The sequence below is a fragment of the Sciurus vulgaris genome, assembly GCF_902686455.1.
Source record: "Sciurus vulgaris genome assembly, chromosome: X".
In the NCBI taxonomy this organism is placed as follows: domain Eukaryota; kingdom Metazoa; phylum Chordata; class Mammalia; order Rodentia; family Sciuridae; genus Sciurus; species Sciurus vulgaris.
The window spans coordinates 83,326,609-83,344,489 of NC_136471.1; positions in this window are offsets into that span (position 1 = coordinate 83,326,609).

The following is a 17,881-nucleotide window of genomic DNA, read 5'->3' on the forward strand; positions in this document are numbered from 1 at the left end:
TTTTTTACAAGTGATAGAATTTTATTGTTCTTTATGACTGAATAATATTCCATTGTGTATATATACCACATATCTTTGTCCACTCACCCTTTGATGGACAGATAGTTTGATTCCATAGTTCAGCTATTGTGGAAAGTGCTACAATAAACATGGTTGTACAGTTATCTCTTTGGTATGCTGATTTCATTTTCTTTGTATGAATACCCAGAATTAGGATAGCAGGATCATATGGTAGATCTACTTTTAGTTTTTGAAGAATCTCCACACCATTCTCCATAACAGTACTAATTCACATTCCCACCAGCAGTGTATAAAAGTTTCTTTGTCTCCACATCCTCACCAGCATTTTTTTTGTTTTATTTTATAACCATTCTAACAAGAATGAGATGATACTCATTGTAGTTTTGATATGTACTTCTCTAAGGACTAATGTTATGAAAAATTTTTTTCATATATTTCTTGGCTATTTGTATTTCTTCTTTTTAAATGTGTCTGTTCAGATCATTTGTCCATGTTTTTCAAAAAAATGAATTACTTGTTTTTTGTTATGTTTCCTAAATTCCTTTGAATTCCTTATATATTAGCCCTTTTCCAGATGAGAAGTTGGCAAATATTTTCTCCCGTTCTGTAGGTTGTGTTTTCCCTTTATTGATTGTTTTATTTGCTGTGCAGAATCTTTTTTAGTTTCATGTAATCCCCTTTGTTCAGTTTTGCTTGTTTTCCTGTGCATTTGAGGTTATATCCAATAACCATTGCCAGAACAAGGAAAAACAATCCTAAAATGCTCAGGGAAGTACAAAGGACCCAAAACATCTAAAGTAATCTTGAACAAAATGAATAAAATGGAAGCCTCACAATACCTGATTTCAGGACGTATTGCAGAGCCACAGTAACCCAGTATGGTGATGGCATAGAAATAGACATACAGACCAATGCAACAATAAAGATCTCAGTTATAAATCTACACATCTACAGTCAACAGATTCTCCACAAAGGTGCCAAAAACATACATTGGAGCAAGGACAGCCTCTGCAAAATGGTGTTGGGGAAACTGGATATTGATGTGTAGACCTCTGTCTCTCATGCAGCAGAAAAATCAACTCAAAATGGATCAAAGATAAAAATGTAGGAACTGAAAATATAAAATTACAAATAAAACATACAAGAAATACTGCAAGTGTAGGTTTTGTTTAAAAGTAATTTTATCAGTTATTTTTTTTTCTTTGGGAAGAGTTTCCACACTGCTCTTCATAATACCAATTCAGAAATTTCCACTTCACTTTATTGGTTCCATCTTATATAACATTTCATTCCAATGTCTTATTTCTTTCCATTTTTCAATTAATTTCCATTCATAGTTTAATTTACTTAATTCATATTCAATTATATTTCATATTCAATACCATTTCTTCTATTATATATTACTTTCCACTCTAAGTAGTAGTTCATTTCCATCCCAAACTTTGTCTTATTTTATCTTTCCTGCATTTTCCATTCCATTATACATTCCTTTTCCTCATTCCACTGTATTTCCTATCCTATCATTTATTCACTTCCACATTTCATATCTAATTTAAATAGTACTCATTCCATTTATCTTTTCTATGTTAAATTTCAATTAATTGCAATTTAATTTTTTAAAAAATGTTTTTAGTTGTAGATGGACACAATATCTTTACTTATTTATTTTTATGTGCTACTGAGGATCAAACCAAGGGCTTCACAGATGATAGGCAAGTACTCTACCAATGAGCCACAACCCCATACCCCTGCAATTTAATTTTTATAGTTTGTTCATTTTTATTTTGCATGCAAAATCCATCAATTCCATGCTCCATTTCATTCCATCTTTAATTCATTATTTATTATATTTCTTTTCATTCTATATTCCCTAGATATTCCATTATATTGCATTGTCCATTTCACTCAATTTAATGTTTCATTCTATTCCATTTCCAGATCATATGCCATTTAGTACCATATTGCATTTTGTTCAATTTCCTTTTGATATTCCAATTCATTTCACTACATTTTATTTTCTATAATGTACATTCTAGTTTTTTCCATAGTCCTTTCTATTCTGTATTATATAACATAATAAATAATATTTTCAATTCAGTCATATCCTAATCTAAATTCATATTCTTAACACATTGAATTATATTTTGAATTTTATTACAATTCACATTTCATTTTATTTTTCCATTCCATGTCCCAGTCTTTTTTGTTTCCATAACATATACTGCTTGATTCTATATTCTATTTAATCCCACTTTCTCCTTCATATTCCCATAAATTTCAAATCACTCATGCTTTTTTTTCAACATTTAGTTATATATTTAATGTCATAATAAAATTAAATTTCTTCTCCAATGCCTATACCATTCCATGTTGCACTGCACATTTTAAAAATATTAATTAATTCTATTTTCAATTTATATTTCATTCTACTCCATAGTTCATGTTTCATTCCATTTGTACACCACCTTTTTCCATTTAATTATATTCAATATTATTTATTTATTTCCATAGCTGATTCCATTTGGATCCATATTTTGCTCTCTTCCATTTTTTAATCCACATTCAATTTTATATCATTCCATCATTTTCTTATTTTCTATTCTGTTTAATATTCTTGGTTTTTTGGGGTTTTTGTTTGTGTGTGTGGTTTTTTTTTTTTTTTTTTTTTGGTACTGGCAATTGAACCCAGGGATGATTAACCACTGAGCCACATGCCCAACCCCGTTTATTTTTTTATTTTAGACAGTGTCTCACTAAATTGCTTAGGGTCTCAAAGTTACTGACGCTAGCCTTCAACTCAAGATCCTCCGGCTTCAGCCTCCCAAGTTGATGGGATAACAGGCATGTGTCACTGCTCCTGGCTCTGTATCCTTTTTGAAATGAGAATGTTTTAAATATGTTCCAGATTCCATTTCAATTCATAACCTATTGTATATTCTATTAAATTATGTTGATATATCTATTTCATTTAAAATCCATACTCTTATCCACTTAATCCCATATTTTACTTATTCCACTCTCTTCCAATATAATTTTATTGCCTATTCTATCACATTTTACCTCCAAATAAGTTATCAATTAGATTATAATCTTTCTTATATTTTACTCCAGTTCATTTGGTTCCATTTGCCATTTTGTGGCATTGTTCCATTTCACAGTTCATTCCTAGTACATTATATTATTTCTAATCCTAATCCATTTCAATTTGTGTTACATATTTTATTCCATTCTTTTTACTGAACCAGAGTAAATTCTATCTTCTTTTCCAATGCATAACATGTTTAATCTTCCATTTCCTATTCAGTTCTATTTTATATTTAACTCAATTTCATCCTATATTTTATTTAATTTGACTTTTCAGTCTACATTCCCTTTACTTCATCTCAGTTCATTTCATATTTCATTAATTCCAAACTGTATTTGAAATTTTATTTTGTATCTTTCTATACCTATTACACTTTTAGTATAATTCAAATCAATGAAGCATCAAATTTTGTTTCCCTATTCCTTACATTTCCATTTAATGTTCTAATAGATTTCATTCTAATTTCTTCTTAATTTCATCCCAATTTACTTACTCCATTTTATTTCATAGTGATTCCATTTCCTGTATGATTCTTTCCCTCATTCTAGTTCTTATTTCACCTCCTGATCAATTGTCCATTAAGATTCTGTTCTGTATTCCATTGGATTTTTAGAGATTATTTTAGTTTTATATTTAATTCTGTTCCTATTTCACATTCCATTTTGTTACATTACTTTTTCCGATCTATGTTCCATTTTTTCCATATTATCTTATATTGTCCATTTCATAACAAATTTCATTTTATATTTAAGACCATAGTCTGTTAAATATTGCATTTCATTTTTCATGTTTTATTTCATTCCTTCTTCTCATAATCAGTTCAAATATACAACACATTCCATTTTTATCTATTGGCTTTCAAAATATCTTTCATTGTATTCTTCATTGCAGTTTACATTTACTTTCACTTCAAATTCTATTCCTTTATGTTTCTATGGTGCATTTCATTGGATCCCTTATTCCACCTTTTCCATTTGCCCTTTGATGTCTCTATTACATTATTTTCCATTCCATATTCTAAATTATGTCTGGTTTTATACTTCATTTAGTCTTGTATTTCACACTTCAATAAATCCTAAGTTTCAATACAATTTGCTTCTATTGGAACTTCATTTGATAATCCATAGAACTTTATCCAAACTTATAATACTCATATTGAACTGTATTGAATTTCTATATTCCATTCCATTTTTTACTGCATTTCATAATTAATTTCATTTTATTTTAATCCATAATCCATCTTTTATTACATTTCAGGTTTTATTGTTCTTCATTCGAATGTCTATTTCTTTCTATTTGAAGAAGCATACTCTACTTCATCTTTCACATCATTCCCTCTTTTCTCCAAACCATATTCCAATTCATTTGATTGCATGTTTCATTTTGTTCTATTTTATTTCAGTTTGCCATTCCATCTACAGTATAAGTTTTGTTTTCATTCAATGTCCAAACAATATTTTAGTATATATTTAGTCATTATATAATATTCTATTTTCCATGGTAATCCATACCCTATTACACTACATTTAATTATTATTATTATTATTATTATTATTATTTTGGTAGGGGGGATTGAGTTCAGGGAAACTTGAGCACAGAACCACATCCTTAGCTATTTTTAATTTTTATATTGACACAGGGTCTTGATAATTTGCTTAGGGCTTTGCTAAATTGCTGAGACTGGTTAAGAACTTTAGATCCTCTTGATTTAGCCACCCAGCTCCCTGGGATTACAGGCATGAGATACCTTGAGTGGTCATTTAATTCTTATTTTCTTTTCCTTTAATTTTTTTTCTTATGGGTTTTCCATTCTACTCTACAAAATGTGTATTCTCTACTTTATTCCATTTCATTTGAATTTTGAATTTATGCAATTTTGGTAATCCATATTTAATTTTTTCCATATTTTCATTCACATTTAATTCATTTTTTAAAATTTTTATAACTTTTCTTTCCAGATCACATTCTATAATATATTCCATCCCATTATTTATTTATTTATTTATCATTTTGCAATGGTTGATATCAAACCTAGTACCTGGTGCATGCTAAATAGGCACATTTTATTGTAATTAAATTTAATATTTTCCCTTCCTTTTCATTTCCATGACATTTTCCATTAAATTTCATGTACCATTCTGTTGCACTTTTCCACTTCATTGAAATTTATGCCTCATTCCATTTTCCAATTCAACTTATTCAATGTCCAATCGACATAGCTTTCCACTTCATATTTAGTTCATTTGATATTTCATGACATTTCACATTGCATTTTAATCCATATCTTATTTTGTATTACATTTCTATTCCTTTTTTTCTATTCAAATGCCCATTTCATTCTACTTGACAACCCATACTCTACTTCATCTTTTCCTTCATTCCTTGTCTCATTCCATTGAATCTGTATTCACTTCATTTTGATATATACATTTCCCCATTCTATTTTCCCATTTATTTCATATTCCAATGAATTACATTCCCCAGACATATTCCATTTTACTTTTAAACCTTTTTATTTTAAAATAAACTCATACTCTCATAAAAGTTTAAAACTAGTACACAGTTTGCATGTACTATTCACCCATATCTCACCGATTTTTATATGCACTGCTCTGCATTATATATGTTAGTGTGTGTGTGCCTCTGTGTGCATGTGCATTTCCATCAACCTTTATCATATATATAGATAAACTCATGTAGCCACCTTCACAATCAGGGGACAGAATTATTCTCAGAAACTTCCTTAGAGTACCCTTCATAGTCACGTATGATTCCCATAATTTTATATTTAGATAAAAAATATATATTAACTTTTATGTAAGATTTACATCACAGTTCATGTTTATGTGTGAGTTTGTGTATGTATCTTAGGTGCATGGGTGTATAATCACTTTTGGTTGAAAGAGCTATCCTTTCTCCATTGAATTGTTTTTGCATTTTTGTAAAACTTAAGTTGGCTATACTTGTGAAGCTACTTTGGAACTCCATATTCTGTTCCATTGATCTATGTGTATCCTAACCCCCACCAATAATGCTGTCTTGATTAATATGTTTATACAATAAGAAATGAAAATGGATAGATTTCTCCCCTTTATTCATCCTTTTCAATATTTGCACAGTTCTTTTAGTTCAATTTACCATATAATTTTATATTAAATATGTCAATATATAAAATAGAATCCTGTTAGAATTTTTGTGAGAAGATATTGTGTAAAATTTATAATTCAATTTGGAGGGAACTGACACATTTCTTGAGTTTTTAAATCTACAAAATGTATTCTTCTCTATTAGTTTAAAGAATGTCTTTGACAAGGATTTTATAGTTTTCAGCATTTAGATCTTGTACATATTTTGTTAGATTTGTTCTTAAGCATTTTATATTTTATTTGCAGATATTGTAAATGATATCACATTATTAAATTTTTTCCAGTTATATCACTGGATAGGACATGCAGGATAATCTATAATGGCAGTAGTGGCAGTGAACAATTTTGTGTTGTTTCCAATCTTAAGGAGAAGGCATTAAGTTTTCACCATTTAGAATATCAAAAGGAGATCATTAGAGGAATTTTATACCGTCCTAAAAGTTTTGAAGTCATACATAGTTTGCAAGCGGTGAGAGACTGGGGGGCGGCGGGCGGGGGAAGTGCTAGGGAGTGATACTAACCGAATTATATTGTTATATTGTGTGAATGTACGAATATGTAACAACAAATTCCATCATTATGTACAACTATCATGCACAGATAAAACTGTGGGAATAAAGAATGATGTTAGCTGTATGTATTTTATGGGCAGTCTGTATCAGATTGAGGAAATTCCTTTTGATTCCAAGTTACTGACAGTTCCTATCCTGAAGGACTGAAATTTTTAAACAATTGTTTTGTATGATTTCATTTTTTCCTATTTATAATGATAATATGATATATAGATGTTTGAATGCTCAACTAGCCTTATATTTCTGAAACAAACTATGATTTGTCATTGCTTACTTCTTTTTATATATTGTTGGATTTGTTTTGGAAATAATTTTTTTAGCATTTTTTTCAGATGAAGTCTTTCTATGTTGCTCAGGCTGGTCTAGAATTTCTGAGCTCCAATTATCCTCCCTTTTTAGTCTCCCAAATCACTAGGACTGTAGGCATGTGCTACTATGCACAGCTTGTTGAAATTTTTTTTTTGTTTTTACATTTAAGAAATATGTCACTCGTCTACTTTTTCTTAAAACTGTCTTCATTTTGTTTTGATATCAGGAAATTACTAGTCTCAAAAATTGAAGTATCACATATTTCTTCTTGTGCTATTGTTTGGGAGAGATTATGTAGGATTAGTACTATTTCTTGCAATTTCCTATGCAATATGATATTGATCACCTTTTCACATGTTTATTTGTCATCTGTATATTTCTTTGGTAACATCTATTCTGACTTTTAGCCCATTTTTAACTTTGCTTTTTGTTTACATATTGCTAGTTATTGCCATATTTTGGATACAAGTACTTCTTCAGATATGAGCTTTGGAATTATTTTCTTCCAGTCTGTGTCTTGTCTTTTTATTCCCTTCAGTTGTGTTTATTTTTAAATTTCCGTTGAGACTTCTTCTTTGAGTCATTAATTAGTTTGTAGGGTGTGCTTTCTAAGTCTTGGCTATTTTCCTAATATCCTTATGATACTGACTTTTAGTTTGATTGTATTATGACCAAAGAACATATTTTATATGGCTTCAATTATTTTAAATTTGTTGAGGTTTGTGTTATAACTCAGAATTTTATGTATTTGGTAAATATCCCATGGGCACTTGAAAAAATTGTGTATTCTGCTGTTTGGGGGTGAAGTATTTAATATATGGTGAATTAGATCCTGTTGATTGAATTTGATGTTCTGCTAATTTTTCATCTATTAATTCTGTCTTGCTGAGAGGGGATGTTAAAATCTTCTGTTATAAATATGGATTTGTCCATTTCTTGCTTTAGCTCTATCATTTTTTGCCCCATCTATTTTAAGGTTTTATTTTATTTTACTTTATTTTTGGTGTACACACTTAAGATCATTGTGTTTTCCTGGTGTTTTAATCCTTTAATCATTATGTAATGTCCTTCTTTGTTGGGAATGATTTCCTTTGCTCTGAAGTGTACTGTATTTAATATAGCGACATTTTTATTGTTTGCATGGTTCTTCTTTATACAAACAAAATACTTGAAGCTGTGTAACTTTATAAAAAGAAACATTTTGCTTTGGCTGACGCCTCTGGAGATCCAAAATTGAGGGGCTACATCTGATGATGACATTTATACAGGCAGAGTCCTAAGGCAGCACCGGACTTCACATGGCAAGACACAGGGAGTGAACACATGTGTCTTTGGTCACTCTGTCTCTCTTCTTATAAAACCAACAGTACTAAATCATGGAAAATATGCCTTTTTGACCTTATCTGATCTTAATCACTTTCCAAAGTTTCTACCTATAAACACTATAGCTGGATTAAATTTTCATCTGTTAATACTTCACAATAAAGATTAAGTTCCAACACATGAACCCTTAAACAACACGTGCAAGCCATCCAAACCTTAATACTTATATATAATTTTCGTCATTTTGTTCAAACTATACCATTGTATTTGAAATGAGTTTCTTATTAAAAGAAAATTGTTTGATCAAGTTTCTCAATCTACTAAATCAATCCGTCTTTTTTTTTCCCAGTTGCTGGGGATGGAACCCAAGGCCTTGCACATATTAAGCAAGTGTTCCACCACTTAGCTATATCCCCAACCCTTTATCTTTTTTTTTTATGGTGCTGGGATTTGAACCCAGGACCTTGTGCTTGGGAGGCAAGTACTCTACCAACTGAGCTATATCCCCAACCCACCCTTTATCTTTTAATTGAAGTTTTTAGACTATTAATATTTAAGGTAATTATTGATATATTAAGGTTTAAGTCTGATTGTATTGTTTTCTGTTCATTTCCTGTGTTTATAGTTTCTGTTTCTTTTTTTGTATCTTCCCACTGTCTAAATGAACATTTTGTAGGATTCCATTTTTACTTGCCCATAGTTTTTTTGAGAGTATCAATTTACATAATTTTCTTAGTGGTTTCTGTACATATTAAACTATACATATATAAACTATTTGTACACAACTTCATACAGTCAACTGGTAGCATCTTCTGCATTGGGTGAAGTATGAAATCCTTACTTCACCTTACTTTCCTTTTGTTTGTTGGAGGAGCTGTACTTAAAGAATTAGGTGACTGCCCTGATATACCCCACACTCCCTGGTGTGAATGAAATTCTCCCAGACGTTTCTCCCTCTCCACTCAACAGACACTCTAGTAGGTCAGTATGAGTAGTGGCAAGAACACCAAATTTAGTTCAGAAAGACCTGAGTTTGGTCCCTCGTTGTGCCAATTACTATTTGTATTAATTTGTGGAATTAATACCACCACTCTGAACCTTATTTTTCTTTTTTTAAAATATTTTTTATTTGTTGATGGACCTTCATTTTATTTACTTATTTTTATGTGGTACTGAGGATTGAACCCACTGCCTCCCACACGCCAAGCAAGTGCTATACCACTGAACCACAATCCCAGCCCTGAACCTCATTTTTCAACTACATATTTTTGCAAGCACTACATGAGTTTACATTGTTTTAATGTGTGTGCAATTATCTGGCTCAGTGCCTTGACAACTGCCCTCTTCCACCTGTCTTACATCCTACAACTGCAGGCATAGGGCTCAGGCAGAAATACTGTGTTCTCCCATTCAACCCCACTGGACCTGTGCTAAACTTTAAGTCTGTCTGCTTCCTCAGCCATGTCCTAGTCTTCCAAAGGACACTTCCTTATAAAAGGCCATTGCTTACACAATAGACATCTGGAACTGTTGTGTACCAACAAAATTGCTATAATTTAATCCTTTCAAATATATTAGAAAAGGAACCATTTAAAACAGCTCCCTCTGAGCTTATTGAAATGAAAATATATTCCCCTTATTTGTCTGGTTTAAAAGTTAATAATCATCCTCCACACTGAGGTAGCATTTTATCTGTTATCAAAACCTGAACTACACATAATCTCATTGCAAACTGTCAGCAACCCTGTAAGAGTGGTATGAGTGGCTCCAATGTCAAGATGATGAAAGTACAAAATTTGGATTAATGCCCTACATTTCTCATTACTTCTAGTGATGTTTTCTCTGTGTTGGCTGGCTCGCTCTTTGTGGGTTTGGCGACCTGAGTACCCATGTGTCTTTTCTTCACTTCTCTGGGGTGCAAATGATGCATTGTATGTCATACTTCTGTCTCACAACTCCTTCATAAATACTCTCAATTTTCCTGCCTTCACATTTTCTGGGACCTGCCAGGTATTCTTTCTGCATGCTGGAACTTCCTTCTCCACCTTTCATTCCTCCCAAACCTCTATTTTCCTGAAATATTAGAGAGGGGAAGCACAGTTCATGGCATTTTACAAGATGCTAAAGTCTTTTATATCATCCAGTTTCCTCAGGGTAGAAGTTCATCTTCCATCCAAGAGTGAAGCTAAGACCTGGGCTGGGCCCTCAGCAAAATCTCTGAGCAGATTTTTTTTTGAAAGATGCGCTGACCATCATTCTTTCTTTTTGTTCTTCCTATTGTACATTCAGATCTGTCTCTGTCATGCCACAGGGCAGCTGAGTATTAACCTGAAAGCCTGCTGTAGGGAAGCATATAGGTATTTATTCTTTTGGGTTTTCTGGTAGACCCTCTACTTCCTTAGAGCTTATGTACACTAGTAGAGTATGAATTGACTGTAAAGTTGACCAAGTGTTTTGTTTTTTATCAGCATCAGTTTTCTTAGAAGTAAAAATGAATAAGCTTTTCTCCATCCAAGATCATTTTACCCATTGATTGAGATGCTTGTGTATGTGAAGATTCACAGCACAGTGACCAGTACAAAATAGGTACCCAAAGAACTGGAGCTGGTTACGAACCAGTTTGACAGTCATTTTCTTTGAATTCTACAAAGAGAATGCCTTTCTATATTGGTCCCAATTCCAAAATATTTTAGTTATTTTCAGTATCCACAAAATGATCAATAGACACATGTATCCATGCAAATATTTATTCTAAGAAATTTTTCATTTATACTTAGTGTTCAATAGAAGTTTTTCAAATAAGATTGAATAGGGAGGAAGAACACTGAATTTGGAATTAGATGCCTTTAGTTTAATTTCATCTTTGCCAAATATTAGTAGTGTGACCTTGAGCAAGGTACTCTCTAGGTACTAATTTTTACATCCTTTAAAGAGGAATTTTCTGTTGAGGAAGATTGACTTGAGCTTTATGAGTTCTTTTGCAGAGTAGTTTAAGGGCTGCAGCTGAGAAAATGGTCACTATCAGCTTAAAATGTGCTGAATTGGCAACAAAAAGGTCCTTTGGCAATCAATGTTTAAGCATCACAGTAGCTAAAAATGTAACATCACTTTCTGAAAATCTTCATATGCTTATTTCTGACTGAAAGCAGGAGCGTACCTTACAACACCTCAGAAGAAGTGAAAAGGAACCATCCTAAACCAGCTCTATTCCTTGGAAATAACTTTGAACAAACCTTGTTTTTTGGCTTCCTTCATTCAGATAGGAGAGAGGAAATGGAGATTTTGAGCCTGAAAATTTCTGTTATCTTTCCTAGCCCTGATAATCTACAAATCTATCCCCAGATTCTTTCTAATCTGAAAATGTAATGACAAAAAACTTATCAAAAACCCAATTCTGGGGGGTGTGGTTGTAATTCAGTGGTAGAGTGCTTGCCTAGCATGTATGAGGCACTGGGTTTGATCTTTAGAACTGCATAATAATAAATAAATAAGAGGTATAAACATATAATAGCATTATTTAAAAATTAAAAACAAAACAATCCTGACTGGTGACTGTCCCCCAAAGTTCCCTTGCAACCTTCCTCTTTCCTCCACATCCATCAGACAAACTGGCAATGAGACCCAGCAAGATTGCAATGTTTCCTGGGGCTATCCACATACCATTAAATTAGTTTAGTTGTTTCCTGAATTAGAAGATCTTATCGTTAAGGCGATGAAACCGAAGCTTATAATTCTGAAGAACTGCAGGGGGGCTCCCAGGCTGGTGCCATTTATTTTCTACAACTTTTCACCGTCATATTGCTTGCACTAATGCATATAGTTATGGGGTTTCTATCAGAATAGGTGTGGCCATTTCTGTACAATGAATCAAAATGTGTCTGTAAAAATAAAAAAAATATTTTAATAAAAAAAAGAATAGGGGGCGGGAATTTGAGATGAGTTTTATAAAATGTCTTCAGAAATGTTGATCTGTCATCTAGTGAAACCTAATGTGTCTTTATGTGTCTGTGTGTGTGTGTGTATATATATATATATATATATATATATATATATATATATATGAACAGCCCACTCTTTCAACTAGGCATTGCATTGGGAGTTGGAAGGAGGATGGGTAACAGTAGAGAGAAAGACAAAAGGGGAAGGAAAATACTACCATTTAGTGAGGAACTATCATGATCTATGCAGTGTGCTCTATGCCTTACATTCACTAGAGATTTGCAATGTTGAGATTATTATTACTCTCATTTTACATATGAAGAAACTAAGATTTAGAGAGGAGAAGTGGCATAATACAGTTTTGATTCCAGGTTTGAGCAATTCCGAGGCCATTGTGTTTTGCACTAAGACTTCAATGTTTCTCAAAAGAAACAGCTGGCCTCTTGCTCCCTCTATTTACTAGGCAATTATTTTTCCTTTCAGGCTTCTATTAAGTGTCAAAGACTTTTCTTTCTTCTTTTTCAAATATTATCTTTCTACCTTGCGGAAACCTTCCTATCTAACTAAATGCCCTGGGATCTTATCCATTTTAATTGCATATAACATTAGATGTCATATCTTATCTTGGAAAAATTAGTTCTACACTATTCGGTAGGGGTTTTTTGTTTGTTTCTTTGTTTTCACAAGAAGATAAGCACATTTTAGTTGAAAACATCAAAGATTGTTAGAATTAATAAATCATTTATGCTAGGCCTCTTATCACATGGGAAGAATGAAACTCAGAGTCAGAAGAAATGACTATGTTAAAAATCTCACAGTGGTCGTACAACAGAACCTAAATAAGACCTCAAGTTTTCTGATCCCTCAACTCAACTCATAGAGTAGGTGGGCACACCAGAGAACAAGCGATTTTATAATGGTATGGCAGTAATAGATCTCCCCCATAGCACGAACCTGAAGAACATAGACTTCAGGAGAATAGTACATTCATCTCCTAGCTCATATTGGTCAATTTTAACTTGGAAAACTTAAACATCTAAAATGTTCCCTTTTATTTGACTTCTTCTGAGGCTGGACATTTTAGCGACATCATTTATAGAGAATGAAAATCCTAATGTCTCTCTTATATACTAAATTTAATCCATCAGCAAATTTAGTCAAACCCTGTTAAATTTCAGCAAATCATGTCAGCTATTTCACCAAAACATACCCTGAACCATAGCATTTCATTCTACTTACACTGCTATCACCCTAGACTAAATGATTATTACTCTCACCTCGACCATAGCAATAGTACTATAACTAGTCTCTTTTATTTCACCCTTGCTACCTGAAATCTGTTCTCCACATGGCCAGTAGAGTGGTCCTTAAATACATAGATTATGCCATTCCAGTGTCAAAAAGCTCAAATGGCTCCCATCTCCCTTAGAATTAAATCTGAACACGTTCTTATGTGCTACAAATCTTGCATGGTCTGGATCCCCATCACTTTTCTCACCTCACTTTCTACCTTTATCCTGTTCTTACTCACTCTACATCAACCACCCTAGTCTCTTTTGCCTATTATTTGGGCATGCTATGTATGCTACCACTTTGGGACATTTATAATTACTATTTTAGTTGACCTTTTTGTCACTGTGACCAAAAGACCTGACAACAACAGCATAGAAGAGGGAAAGTTTATTTAGGGCTTATGGTTTCAGAGGTGTTAGTCCATAGATGGCTGACTTCATAGCTCTGGGACTGAGGTGAGGAAGAACATCAAGACAAACTGGTGTGGTGGAAGTAAGCAGCTCAGGACATGGCCACTAGGAAGCAGAGAGAACTCCACTTACCAGGACAAAATATAAACCCCCAAAGCATGCTCCGAGGGCCTCACCTCCTGCAGCCACTTCCCACCTGCCTATAGTTACCACCCAGTTAGTCCATATCAGTGAATTAATGTGCCAGTTAGATCATACCTCATAATCTAATAATTTCACCTCTGAAATTTTTTGCATTGTGGCAAACATGAGTTTTGGGGAATACCTCATATATAAACCTTAACATTCCACCCCTACTCCCTGAAACTCATGCCCATCTCACAGTGTAAAATTCACTTAGTTCATTTCCAAGAGTCCTGATCATCTTACCAGTTCCAGGATTGCCCATAAGTCCAATTCCAAAGTCTTCTCTGACACTCAAGACAATTCTGAATGTGAGCCCCTGTAAAAATCAAAAGCAAGTTATGTATATCCAATATATAATGGCACAGAGTAATAATTTCCACTCCACATGGGAGAAATAAGGACATAGAAACAAGGGATGAAACCAAAGCAAGACCAAATCCCAGCTGGGCAAACGTGTTCTGTAGCTTCACATCCTCCATCTGGGACACTTGGCAGGGTGATGTTCTCTCCAAAGGGCTATGTACCTCTGCCCCTATATCCTTACTGGTTGAAGCCCACATGACCTCTCTCTTGGCTTGATTCTTGATACCTGCACCTTTTCTCAGCAGGTGTCCCACAGAACTGGCAGCTCTGAATATTCGGGATCTCCACTGCAGCTTTGGCTTCCTTCTCATTTCTTCATGCATCACCTTCTCAGGGACAGCCTGCAGCAACTTTGCCTGGCTTCCCAGACCTTCCTTTTAAATTTCAGTGGAAGCATCCATGATCCCCTAATTCTAGCACCTTGAATTTCAGCAGAATCAGCACGAACAGGTTAATCCAAAGGTCTGCCACCATCTTAAGCAGTAGTACAGCTTCCTGGGCAACTGAGCATGGTGAAAAAACTTCCTTGTCCCCCTGTAACAGTGACCCACTTCATGCTTTGAATATAGTCTTTGCAGCTGTGCCACTAATACTTATTTTTAAAATGGATATGTTTCTTTCTCTTTCCCTCTCCCTAATCTCTCCCCATCTCTAAACTAATTCTTTCCTAATGTTCTCCTCCCTCATCTAGGGGGAACCGGATTACCCTTCCTCCCCCTCCTATGCCCAGTGATCTGTACTTGAGCACACACTCACCATGGGAATGAAGTAATTCAGACTTCAGAGGTGGTCAGAAGATCTAAGAAATTGCCCAAATTAAAAAGCGAATTACCGAATTACTACCCTCTCCTCAGGACACACCTGGAATGTAGTCTTTTTTTGTCATATATATATATATATATATATATATATGTATATATATATACTTTATATATATATACTTTATATATATATATTTTATATATATACTTTTTATTATTATTATTTTTGATTAATTATACACAAATGGGGTATTACTTTCATTTCCCTGGTTGTACATGAAGTAGAATCACACAGTTTGTGTAATCATACATGTACATAGGATAATGATATTTGTCTCACCCCTTTAGAAACTGTCTGTTGCCAGTGGGGTGGCATACACCTGCAATCCCAGTGGTTGGGGAGGCCCCTGAAGATCTCCAGTTCAAAGCCAGCCTCAGCAATTTAGCAAGGCCCTAAGGAACTCAGAAGATCCTGTCTCTATAAATAAATTTACAAAAAGGGGCTGGGGATGTTGCTCAGTGGTTAAGCACCCCTGGGTTCAATCCCCAGTACTAAAAAATATATATATATTATATATTACATATCATTATATATATTATATTATGTATATTATATATATTATAATATATATTATATTATATATTATTATATTAATGTATTATATTATATATACTATATATATTATGTATTGTTTTATATATATATATAACAAAAAAATTCTTTATCCTTTTACCTAAAACCTTGTCCTCATGTTAGATTGGCATCGGGAACTAAGAATGAGCCTTCAGTAACAAGGTGAGGCAGAACGTCACAGCAGAATGGTGTGGTGGGAGAAAGCAGCTCAGTACATGACCACCAGGAAGCAGAGACAACTCTGCTCTCCAGGGACATAATATAAACCCCAAAGGCATGACCCCAGTGACTTATCTCCTTCAGTCACACTACCTGCCTACACTTACAACCCAATTAATCCATATCAGTAAATTAGTACACTAATTAGTTCACACCTCATAATCTAATCATTTCGCCTCTGGAAATTCTTAGCACCACACTGTCTCACACATGAAATTTTGTGGAACATCCCACATCGAAATCACAATTACCATTCACTCTGTATAGCATAATTTTTTTCTCTATATCTTTATGTCTCAATGGCATACCTCCACGTTTCTTTCAATATTCTGTTTAAATGTCACCTTCTCACAGAGACCTCTCCTCACCTTCTTAGTACTGTACTCCATCATTGTACAATATTTTACCTCACAATATTTATTGCTACCTGCAATGTTATATGTCTGTTTCTTTTCTGTATTCCTCTCCTCCTCCCCCACCAGTAAACTATAAGCATTATAATGGCAGAAGCTTTCTCTTATTATTTATTACTATTATAGACCCAGCAGCCAGAATAGTGCCTGACCCAAAGTAGTTCCTCAATAAATATTTGTTGAATTACTGAATCAGTAGCATGTTTTCTAATGATAACCGCAATAAATGCATAGGAATTCAGATGGCAACAAGGGGAAGTATTCATTAAGTCCACTTAATGGACAAATAAAATGGGGATAATAATAGAGTTTCAGCTTGCTTCAGGGCACCCAATTTGATGTTAATAGGCCCAGCATAGAATTCCTAACTCCTGAAATATAGATCAACGTTTTCCACAGAAGCAACTTCACGACAAGCTAATCATCACAATGTGTTTTTGAGGGGCATCTTTACTCAGAAACTAAGGCTGATATTCAGAAGTTGAAATGAATTTGATGAGAAGTTATGAGTTTTGCATTGCTTTCCACCAAAGCTGACAAAATAGTGAAAGTTCAGAAAATGTCTTAGTTTGTCCACAACCAAATTTTGGCAACTAAGAGTGGAAAGAATACAAATTGACCCTGCATTTGTTCACCAACATCCTTTAGAAGTGAGAAAAATGACGATTTCCATTTTTCTAGACATGAAAGCATCTGTTACTGAAATGGAAACAATTTCAGTAGGAAAACTTGCTTCTGAATGTAAACAAGTTTAGCAAAGACCTTTCTGTATACAAGTAAATTGCATGACAAAACCAAAATACTGCAAGGTTAACATTGTCTTGAATTATTTATCTAGTGACTTTCTTTTCAATATTATTTTATCCTCTAAAATACTCTCCTCTTTTCTACTGGTAACTGTAGTCCAAGGAGGACAGAAGAAATTGTCTTCATTTTATAATTGGGTAACCCTAAACCAGAAGAGATAAACAATCGGTTTTGAGTCACATAGCGTGTCAGCAGTAGAAGCAGAATGACCATATTATGTTTATAATCCATTATTACAAAGCTTTGTATGCAATGTCACTCTGTTGTGGGAAACAGACTGGTCTAGAAGCAACAAGCATCAGTGAGAGAGGAGGAGAACTCCAAACTTTATTTTACACCAGTGGGCCCAGTGGAAAACAAAAACTCCAAATTCTGAGTCCTGATCTACAGTTTCTCACAA